The sequence below is a fragment of the Oryza sativa genome, chromosome 7 (assembly GCF_034140825.1).
Source record: "Oryza sativa Japonica Group chromosome 7, ASM3414082v1".
Lineage (NCBI taxonomy): Eukaryota > Viridiplantae > Streptophyta > Magnoliopsida > Poales > Poaceae > Oryza > Oryza sativa.
Genome location: NC_089041.1, coordinates 3,218,335 through 3,229,797, shown reverse-complemented (window position 1 = coordinate 3,229,797; position 11,463 = coordinate 3,218,335). Strand labels below are relative to the sequence as shown.

Genomic DNA, 11,463 nt, shown 5'->3' with positions numbered 1-11,463 from the left:
TATCTCAGAAATAGAGAAGAAACAAAACTACAACCATCCAATTATTCTTTTTTCTTCTACCAGACATAATGCAATGAACATTATAATGCGCAAAGTTCCAAACTCAAGTGTATAACATATGTGAATCTTGAGTTGCCTGAATTTTAAGAGGATGCAGAAATCATATATAGTGGATAGACAGATATATGGTGAATGTAGAAAAGAATGACCACCTCAACCTTCTTCTAGTTTCTCTCTTTGAAAATTAGAATGTATGGAAGCACAATTCAGCCTTGACAAAACACAGGAATAATGAAGCACATAGCTAGAGCCACATGGCACCTCAAAAAACATTCTTTCATCAGGTCATTCCCAACCCATGACACTAGACATAGTTTCCATAGACTCCACATCATCAAGAAACTAGTACTAAACACTAATCTTCCAATGCAAACACAACTATTCTATACTTAAATTTAATGTTACTTATCTCACATGATGTCTTGGATGTTGTGTAGAAACCATGTCTCATGCAAGACATGGTTTCCTTCTATTTCCTCATTTATTCACTTGCCACATCATTTTTCATCCTAGGTGGCAGCTTATTTAATGCTATAGACACCATCCTAGTCATTGGGTTGGGAATGGCCTCAGGTTCATCACCTATCGAAATATCCATAAAGACAATTGGGTTCTTCTTCTTTGCCATCTTCCTGAAGCACAGCACTATCCTAGGAAGGAGAGGGTACAAGGTCCCAGGAAGGAGGAGGTGCACGTGCAATCTACAAAACAAACACAATTTATACACATCACTGACAATTCAAATTCAGGATCCAAGATTATATATCCGGAACTAGAGCTAGAGTTACATAAAACCCAGAACTAGAGCTAGCTACCATCAAAGTAGGAGCTGTTGTTTTTCAATCAAATAGAAGGATCTGTTGTTTTTCAATCAAATAGAAGGATCTCATCATCAAATACAGTATAACATGGGTACAGAATTAATCACCTAATCAGCTCATTTAACACTAGACATATTAGTGCTTGAATAGCTACGATAAACATGTTTTTATACAAGTATCATGTTGAGGAAAACAAATCTGTTAGTCTAATGAGACTAAAAGCTACTGTTGTTAGTTTAAAATAAATCAGTTAAGTATACATTACTGTATATACCACTGCATTTTGTTGTTAGTTTGCTTGTGAAACAATGACGACAGATTTAGTTTACAATTCAGAAATGTTAAACTAATTACAAAGTACCTCCATATCTCTACAATCCTCAAAATCAGGACACCCAACCCTTGTAATTTCCAAACAGAAATATAACCAACCACCACAAGTTGGGACACCGGAAGCACCAAGATCCGAGTACTTCACTGTAAAAACTTGTATAGTCAATTTTACAAGACATGCTCAGGCAAGCATCGATCACAACATCAGTCACACTAAGCAAAACTAATCAAGGCAAACATGTTTCCATAGCCACCGTACAGCTCTCACTCTCGCCATCTGGTGCCTCAAAGCCACCGTGAATCAAGAACTCAAATCAAGAACTAGAGTTGGGCGGTGCGGCGGCGGCGGCAAATCAAGAACTCATCCCCACCCAACCAAGAAAAAAAAGCTCCACGCCCAAATCAAGAACTCACCAGATCGAGCAGGATACGAGGAGGACGACGACGAATCGCTGAGCGCTCACACACTAGATCGAATCACGGCGAGACGAGAGATGGTGGCAACGACGGGAAAGGGAGAAGAGAAGAAAACCCTAACCCTAGCTTTGGAAGAGGAGGCGAGAGGTAGAAAGGCAGCGTGCTCACCGGAGATAATATGGCGGCCGGAGGAGAGCGCCGTGCCGTCGCCATCGCCTCCGGGTCGCGCCGCCCCCGCCGTCGCGTCTTCGCTGCACCGCCGCCTCCTCGAGGAAAACTTCCACGCCGCCTCAGGAGATGATTTATTCCCGGGCCTAGAGAAGAGGGAAACCCCGTGGTGGGCCGGGCTAAAATCAGCGGCAGTGCTTAACCGAACGCACAATTTCGCATGGGCCGGGATTTTTTTCCTCGCCGGGGTGATCCACGGGGATTGGGACCCGATCCCGGCCGGGAACGGCCCAACCGAACAAGGCCTTACTGGGGGGATTGGGGATCAGACGTAAAATTGAGGAATGTCAGGTGAACTTATTCCTTCTCCACGTGCACACACGGTCCATGGTGGACTAATCCACCGATGGGTAGGCCCAAGTCTATCGGTCCAGGACGGGTTCGCGCAGTGCATTGGTGGCCTCCTTTCCGTCCCCGTGCAGGAGCTCCACTTCGACGCCGAGACATGGAGAGGACCGGACGGACCACGAGCGTGGCTGGCAACGAGGAGGCGGAGTCCGGCGTCGCCGAGCGCTCCGTGGAGGTGGACCGGGAGCTGGTCCGGGTGGAAGCCATCGACGACATCGCGCTGGAGCAGGGATTAGTTATCGTTTTTTCTGTTTCGGTAGTAGAAGAGATCGAGCAGGGATCGGATCGTGGGATGGCATGGTTAGTCCTTGATCTGGCAAGATCGCGCATGTAACAACCTCCTGTGTGGAGAAGAATAAAAGGAAGAAGAGAACTCAGAAAAGCTGCGCAGTTTTGCAGCACCAAAACGTTGTTATTCTCTGGTTTTCTGCATTGTCGTTTTTCGTCAGACAAGCTAGGATAGCGACTGAAATCGCGTGTGTTTGCTGACAACTCCGTCGTGGTCTCCTTCATGCAGCGGCTGGCGGGGAGCTACCACCACGTCGCCTGCCACGACGGCTTCAAGGTGCTCCACCTGCCGTAGAAGGCGGCAACGAGCGGCGACACCCACAACGACCTCTAGCTCCGCCGCCGTGGGCAGGAGTTCGACGATGATCTCGGGTTCACGCTGTGCAACGATTACTACTCGCCGCCGCTGAAGTTGGTGGACTTCGTCGCCGACCATCCGTTCGCCTCCTTCTAGCTACTCCACGCCACGACCCCTTCCCCTGCGGCCGCTCCTCGGCGCTGCTGCGACCGGCCGCCTCGCCGCGCGACGCCCTGCGAAGACGAAGGATTGCGACCTCTCCTCGACGATGAAGCCCTGCGAGGGCGAGGAGCTCGCCCGCCGCCGCTCCTCCTCTGCTCCGCTAGCCCGCTCTGCCCGCTCGTCCACGCCTCGCTGCCGAGGTGCTGTCCTGCTCGTCGGCCTCCACGCGCGCTCGTCGGCCTCCCTCCGTCGCCTGGAGAGAAAAGAGAGGAGAGAGAGATGAAGAGAGGGGAGATGGGGAGAGATGAGGAAGAAGAGGAGGGGTGAGGATGAAATGTGGGGCCCACGTGGGCCCCACCATTTTTTATTAATTTGTGTGTGAAACTGGCATGTGGGTCCCATGGGTTTTATTATTTTTTTCGATCGAATTGCCACGTAGGCGCCATGTCAATGCCACGCCAGATGAAGACCGAGTCAAATTAGCCATGTAGGCGTCACGTTAGCCAAAACCACCCTCAAAACCGTCGAGGGACCTAATCTGCACCGGTTTTGATAGTTAAGGGACACATTGTATCTGGTTTTTCGGTTGAGGGACGAAAATCGGATTCGTTTACAAGTTAAGAGACCTCAGATGAACTTATTCCTCGTACAAGTATGGGCGGTCGTTGAGGCCCATACAGGCCTTGTGTAACAAATAGGCACCACGCAACACAACACGTGTACCAGTAGAGGTAATACAAGGAAGTGTTTGTTGTAAAAAAAACGTGATCACTCGCATAATTTCCAATCTTGAAATCACCTACTGTTTTTTCTTTTTGAAACAAACCCGAACTTTCATTACTCCATTAGCTGAGATATCCTCGGCAACCAAATTTGTAATACAAGATGGCATAGAAACAAGCACCGGCTCAGAATCTGTCAAGCACAACGATCCCAGCTCAGCAAGTGTATGGGCTACTCTATTTCCTTCTCTTGGCTTATAATTAACCCAGAAAGAGATAAAATTTGAAGACAACAAATGCTTCAGTTCCCATATCATGTTGAGTTGTGATCCAAATTCATTTGCACTTAATAAATGCCAGCTTCTACCGTAGTGGAGCGGAGGCCCATCGCCGGGAGGCTTGGGTTCCACTATATATATACCTTTTGTAAGCCGCCGTGCGGCGTCGTAACCTCACCCCAGATATAGTGAAGATATTTTGCTGGCTGGCGCCCGTGGTTTTTTCTCTCCTACTTTGGGAGGGTTTTCCACGTTAAATCTCGTGTCTTCTGTGATTGATCTATTGTTATTTATCATTTGTTCGCTTATCGTTTCCTAACATATCACAACATATCACAGTGTTATAGTCGGGACCATTGTTGCATCAGACTCCAAAATGAGCTCAGGATATAGCAAAGAGAGCTGACAATCGGATACACTTTGGAAAGAGGCAACAATACATGATATATACCACTGGAATTATGTGCACAAGGTTCATAATCATGAGACTAAGATCAAGAACCGCTTACCCACTCATGAGCGATATCTTCGGATTTCACAAAAACCATTAATGAACCAATGAAATCTGAACAGATCCTGTGACAAATTTAAAATAAAGTTTGATTTTCTTTTTAAAAAAAGATTCACCAAACAACCGAGCGGTTTGTGTTTTTTACCCAGTCAACCGGCATCGTAAACCATGGTGTAGGACTATCGGGGGAAGAAGAAAAAAAACACTTGTACGTGGATGGAGTAATTTACAGGGCAACTTATCAACAGCTCGGATTCCCTAATACAACTGCAGAACCAAGTGATGAACCAATGGTGACTAGAGTGTCCTATATTTCACTGGAAACAGTTAACTAGAAAAGCGAGCCGATTCTTCTGCTTCTAATGCTTTCTCGCTAACTCCACAAACAATTTCTTCAGGGGCCTCCTCTACAAACTACAACATGAAAGAAATGCATGGTTAAATGGATAGTTGCCATGCAGAAGAAATATCTGCGTACACTTTCTGAAATGAGATGGGCCAGCAACGGCATCATACTATGGATTTCTGGCTGCATCTCAAGAAAGGCGCTTGGAGAGCCGGTTGGAGAATAACGTATCATTAAGTCGGTTGTCGCGCAGGGATCCAGGATAAGAGATATCAGCCAAATTACCCTCAAAATATCAAAATATCCGGTAGATATAGGCCTTCAGACCCTCATCAGCAACAAAATTGTGACCGATTGATTTGCATCACCTGGAATTATCAAAAGTAGTCAAGTAGATAATTGGTTGGCAAAATGCATCAAGGAAGATCGTGTCTGAACAATTTATGGCAAGAACATGGGGGTGATTCACTTACACATGGGGATTGGAGGGGTGAATACCTGAGATGTGGTCGATCGGCAGGATTCGCACCCGCGGCAGAGGTAGATGCAGACGTTTGGAGGAGGAAGAAGATGATGAGCACCGGACTTGACCTGAATCCCCTTCTTCATGGACATCTCCGAGCAGTGTCAATACTGTAATCCGAAACGAACACTGGTAGAATTATCCATTTTTTAAATAGATGTCGTCGGTAACTTTTTTATTAGGCGTCGTTTCATTAAGAAAATACATAATTTCTAATTTATTTTCTAAGTTGTTTTATCACTTAAAGTACCTTAGGCAGGCATGGTTATATCTTATACTTTTGTATAAAATTTTGGATGATTATGTAAATATCACTTAAAGTACCTTAGGCAGGCAGGCATGGTTATATCTTATACTACCTCTGTTTTTTAATAGATGACGCCGTTGATTTTTCTTACATGTTTGACCATTCGTCTTATTCAAAAATTTTATGCGAATGTATAAAATATAAATCACACTTAAAGTACTATGAGTGATAAAACAACTCATAACAAAATAAATTATAATTACGTAAATTTTTTGAATAAGACAAGTGGTCAAACATGTGAGAAAAAGTCAACGGCGTCATCTATTAAAAAATGGAGGGAGTACTTTTATATAAAATTTTGGATGATTCTGTAAATATCACTTAAAGCACCTTAGGCAGGCATGGTTGTATATCTTATACTTTTGTATTTTGTATTTCAAGCTAGAACGGTGTACTTCTGTTTCAGTATTACAGCCATGATTGCTGACAAAACAGGGGTGCATAATATGATGCTGACAATAGCCCAATCATGCATTCATCGTCAGGTTCCGAAACCTTCCCTAACACAGCATAGATACGAAAAGGTACTCTCAAGGTAGGAAGTAGGAACCTACTCCCTCCGTCCCATAAAGAATATGACTCCTCCTAAGTTGATGTATGTGGACATAGGGGTGTCCACATACATTGTCCTCCTAGGTTGATTTTTTTTTTTTGACGGAAAGAGTAAGTTGCTCTGAGCATGACCCAATCTAAAAAATGAACGGATGAAGAACACGATTATCTCAGCGCAACTCCATTTAGTTTGATATACTCCAATCCAAGGCAAGGGGGTGGAAATCAATCATGAGTTCACGATGGACCACCGAATACCTGCAATACGATAAATCAAGTCAAAGCATTGGTGGATAAATCAGAATCTAAATCTGATTAAGGCTGCAAACTTACTCCGGTTAAAATGTCTTTTGGAAGCTTTGGTTTAGTTTTGGCGTCTGTATCCTCAACTAGTTTATTTTCCGGAATTGGGCGACCAATTTTTTCTTCTCGAACTTCACTGAATTTGGTTCCTTCCGTCTTCTGTTTCTGCTTTCAGGATCTCAGAAAGTTCATAGAAATTCCCGTACTAAAGTTTAAAAGTATAATAACATAAGAAAAATGCTTAATGCTCAATATAGTTTGTATTATGTACAATAATAGTAAAAAAATATAGAAGGATGTAGTAATATTGTTGTAAAAGTACAGTAACACGTCACGTTACTGTAGAACACATAGGACATTACTGCACTTTTGGCAGTAACGTCGTAGTAAAATTGTAGTAGACCAGGAATCTAAACAAAAATATATGGGTTAAAGCCTCACATACTAACCATATACTTGTTAATGTACAAAAGTAAGAATGTTACTACATAATAGATGCATGTTACCACTTCCAAGTAGCTATGTTACTACACGATAATCGTAGTTTTACTACGTCATTTTTATGAGATGAAGATCGAATAGGTGGGCTATAGGTAAAGTCTGTAGGTGGCTTTGAGTGAGGTCTGATTGATGTAGGAGTGTTTTGAACAATTTTATGCATTTGGTAAAACTATGTTACTGCATGTATATACCCATGTTACTGCAAATTACATATTCTGTTAGGAGTGTTAAAGTTCAAAATGCCAATATTTGAAAAGCAATATCTCACAAGATATGTATTATTTTCTAAAACCATTTTCACAATGATACTAAAGTGTTACTACATGTGGAGGATAGAACTTCAAAATGCATCTACATACTCCTCTACTCAAGAAACCGTTCTTCCTCCCTCTTCTTAAGAAAACCGGTCTTCTCCCTCTAATATAGTGTTACTGCATGCATGTATATGATGTTACTACACTTTTGGCAGTAATATTGTGGTGAATTGCAGTAAATCAGGAATTGAAACAAAAATATATGGGTACAAAGTCTCAAATGCTAACCGTATATTTGTTACTGCACAAAAGTAAAAGTGTTACTGCACGGCAGATACACGTTACCACCTAACATTTACACATTACCGCATATTTATGCAGTAACACTATCAAGAACTGCAGTAAAAACTTTGTTACTGTAAAACAAATAGATCGTTACTGCACCATTGGTAGTAACATCGTGGTGAAATTATAGTAAACCAGAAATCAAAAGAAAAATATGGGTTAAAAGTCTCACATGCTAAATATACTTGTTACCGCACAAAGTGGAAGTGTTACTACATAGCAGGTACACGTTACCACATGTTTATGCAGTAACACTATTCAAAAATTGCAGTAAGACGCATTGTTACTATAAAACTTATGGTCTTTACTGCACACTTACAGTAACGTCGCGATGAGATTATAGTAACGCATGACAGATGGTAGTAACGAGTAGTAATGCTATCTAGTATTACTACTTGTGGAGAGTTAAGATCCAAAAAAACCCAAGCTTCGAATAACAATATCTCTCATGTGATATATGATTTTTTTAAACCGTTTACACCATGATGTTAGAAAAAAAGTGCTTATCAAAAGTAGATCTGTCATGACTATATTTCAACTAAATTTGAATGTTGTTACTGCACGTAAGACACAACGTTACTGCACGATGGCTGTCGCGTTACTGCACTGTTTCGCAAGACGAGAGTTGAGAAGAGGTGGGTGGTGGGGGAGTTGGTAGGCAGTTTGACCAGGCTTTGACCGACGTGGGGGTGCTTTGACTGACCTTTGACTAAGGTGGGAGGTGGGTTTGGACCTTGGGACTATTCTATACCCGGGTGTAGAATAATTTTTCTATATATATATATATATATATATATATATATATATATATATGTTCTTGGTGAATTAAAAGCCAATGCTGAAAAAGAAACTACATTAAAAATATCTTAAATCAATCTTAAAATTAAATTTAAAAATTTAAAAATTTGTTTTTTTCTTTGGCTGATTAGACCATCCAATGAGATCAATGTTATTGAACTGGTGAATTCGCCGACTCACTAGTTTGACCACGGTTCAAAAGTAATAACAAATATACCCCTGCGCAAGTATAATCATTTCGTCACCTTAAAAAAACAAAAAAAAGGTAATTTGACTATTTAAAAAATATCATTATAATTCATCTATTTATAACCGTGTCATTAACATTTTACAAAATTAGAATCATGCCGGTCTCTAGTCGTGGTAGGGTTATTTTGCTTTCAAGAAGTCAAAGTAGTCTATCCAAGGTAGTATAAGAGCATCCCAACAGCTCATCCAAATTTTATCTTTCATATACCTACTAAATGGTAAAAAAAAAATTCTCTCTATATCTTTTTTTACTTTAACAGATCATCCATACTACATCCTTCTATATTTTTTTACTATTATCTTCTAACTAACCATATAAAATGTATGTATTATTGTTTAAGGGCTATTATTTGAACAAATAAATTGCCATATGCTTTATTTTTTTTTCTCACGTTAATTGCTATGCAGCGCCATCTGCCTATTAAAAAAGAAACGAGAAGAAAATCAGGCAAATCGGCACACGGCCCTGAAAATCAACCAGCACACGACGCAACTCAAGCGGTGGTATAGGTGTCCAAACGGGCGGCACGGCCCGGCCCGGCACGGGCACGGTTCCGGCACGGCCCGTTTCGGCACGGCCCGTTAGGCACGGCTGATGAAACGGGCCGTGCCGTGCCGGCCCACGTGCCGAGCCGCCGGCCCAAGCACGGCCCGTGGATGGCCGGGCCGTGCCCGTGCCGGCACGGCACGCCCGCGGCCCACGGGTCGTTCGGGGCACGGCGGCCCGTGAAGGCAGGCCGCCAGCCTGCAGTGCACAGTGTTTTTTTTTTAAAAAAAAGCAAAGGAAATGTATAAGGAAAAAAAAAATTAAAAATGGAAATAAAATGTTTAAAAAAAGTAATAATTTACTAATGTTAAAAAATGAAAAAATGGTATTTAAAAAATGGAAATAAAAGTTTTTTAAAAAAGTAATGATTTGCTAATGTTAAAAAAAAGAAAAAATGGTATTTTTTTGTTGTGTTGAAAAATTTAAAAATATAGATTGTGATTCATTATTTTGAAATAATTTAAAGATAAATCCACACTTGCGAAAATATTGCAAAAGAATTTGTTAAAAATAGTAATGACCTTTATTGATGTTTATATCATTACAGGATACAATGATACATGCTGCCTCGTTAAAAACTTTGTCATGTAAAAACTCATAGGGGAAAATGAGAAAACCATGACAAAGAAAAGAGTACAGCTCAAAGGTCAGAACTACTTGTAACAAAATTCTACTGGGGTTGGTCTGGATCCAGGTAGAGTTGCTCGAACTGGGCGGCCAATTCTTGGTTGTCCGCAGTGTATTGGGCATGTTGTCGAGCAAGCTCCCAGTCTTTAACGCTTAGTAGCATTTCGACGTGGTCGCTGCGCAGAGTCGTCCTCCGGTCTTCGATGATTCGGCCGCATAGACTGAAGGCCGATTCGGAGGACACCGTCGACACGGGCACCGTCAACACATCCCGTGCTAGTTTTGAAAGCACAGGATATGTTATCTTGTGGTCATTCCACCACCCGAGGACGTTGAAATCTTGTGCTTCGTGGTGGATGGCGTCGCTGTCCAAATAACCGGACAACTCTTCGGCCACAACATGCGAAGAGGCGTCTCCACTTGTAGCCGACGAACTGCCACCACCTTGGATTGAACTTGAAGACGATCCACCCCAAATCCTACCCCACTGTATCTTCTTCTTACCTGTAGTGGGGATAGGAGGGGGTCTCTGCTGGCGAACTTCCTGAAACTTTACTTCATATCTTCCAAAAACCTCATATAATTTACGTCTAACCTCAGTATAAAAAGAACTATAATCTACACCTATAGTATCTCCAACAAGTGATAAAATAGCAGACAATCCCCTTAATTTACACCTAGGATCTAAAACAAAAGCAAGAGCATACAACATAGGTATATTTTTCCAATATTTCAAATATTTTTGTTTCATGTGAAAGACAGGTTCAGTTAGAACGTCATCATTTTCGTATTCTTTAAATAAAGTAGCAATTTCAAGAAGGTTGTGCAAAATTATATTAGCAGTTGGATAATAAACTTGTGACAAAGTTAGAGTACAATCATAAAAAGTTTCTAGAAATTGGTAAAATTTTTGGACAATTGCCTAAACATGCTCGTTCAGTACTGAAGACCCGTCACTGTTTCTTGGGCCACCACGTGACTGAACAAAATCAGAAAGTAAACTACTATAAGGTAAAACAACTTTTAACATTAAATACGTTGCATTCCACCGATGCTCTGCATCGGTGGCAAACTTACGAGCTTTCACACCGGCCGCATTGCAAAACCTCTTCCATGCAGCAATCCGCGGGTTAGAAGCAGTTAACCACGCGATTGCTTGACGAACAGCATCGATGTGGTCACCTACCATCTTCATGCCAGTCTTAACAATCAAATTAATTATATGACATGCACAACGCTGATGGAGTAGAAAAGATTGAGCATACACACAAAATAAAGGTTGCAATATTTCAATAGCCCTAGAATTAGCAGATGCATTATCTAGGGTGACAGCAAATATTTTATCAGCAAGATTAAATTCATTAATTACTTCCCTAATTCTTTCAGCTATGTTTTCTCCTGTATGTGAGACATCTATTAACCTAAGCCCTAAAACTCTCTTTTGTAATTGCCAATCATCATCAACAAAATGAACAACTACGCTAAGATAATCCTCTCTAGCTCTACTACTCCATATATCTGAAGTAACACTAACAGAGAAAGTACATGTACTAAACAGTTCCTTAAGTGCAGTTGCTTCCTTGTGATAAACATTCTCTAAATCTCTAGTTGATGTTTGCCTACTCACAGCTTTAAACCTAGGGTT

The 11,463-nt window shown here is 41.6% G+C and overlaps 1 long non-coding RNA gene across 1 annotated transcript; it reads right to left on the bottom strand.

Annotated features, from left to right (window-relative positions):
- Positions 1-205: 205 nt before the first annotated feature.
- On the bottom strand, positions 206-1,947 carry LOC4342443 (uncharacterized). The gene is made up of 2 exons (XR_003243252.2): positions 1,800-1,947; positions 206-761 (listed from the first exon to the last, which is right to left on the bottom strand). It is a non-coding gene; the product is annotated as an uncharacterized lncRNA (long non-coding RNA).
- Between the last annotated feature and the right edge of the window lie 9,516 nt (positions 1,948-11,463).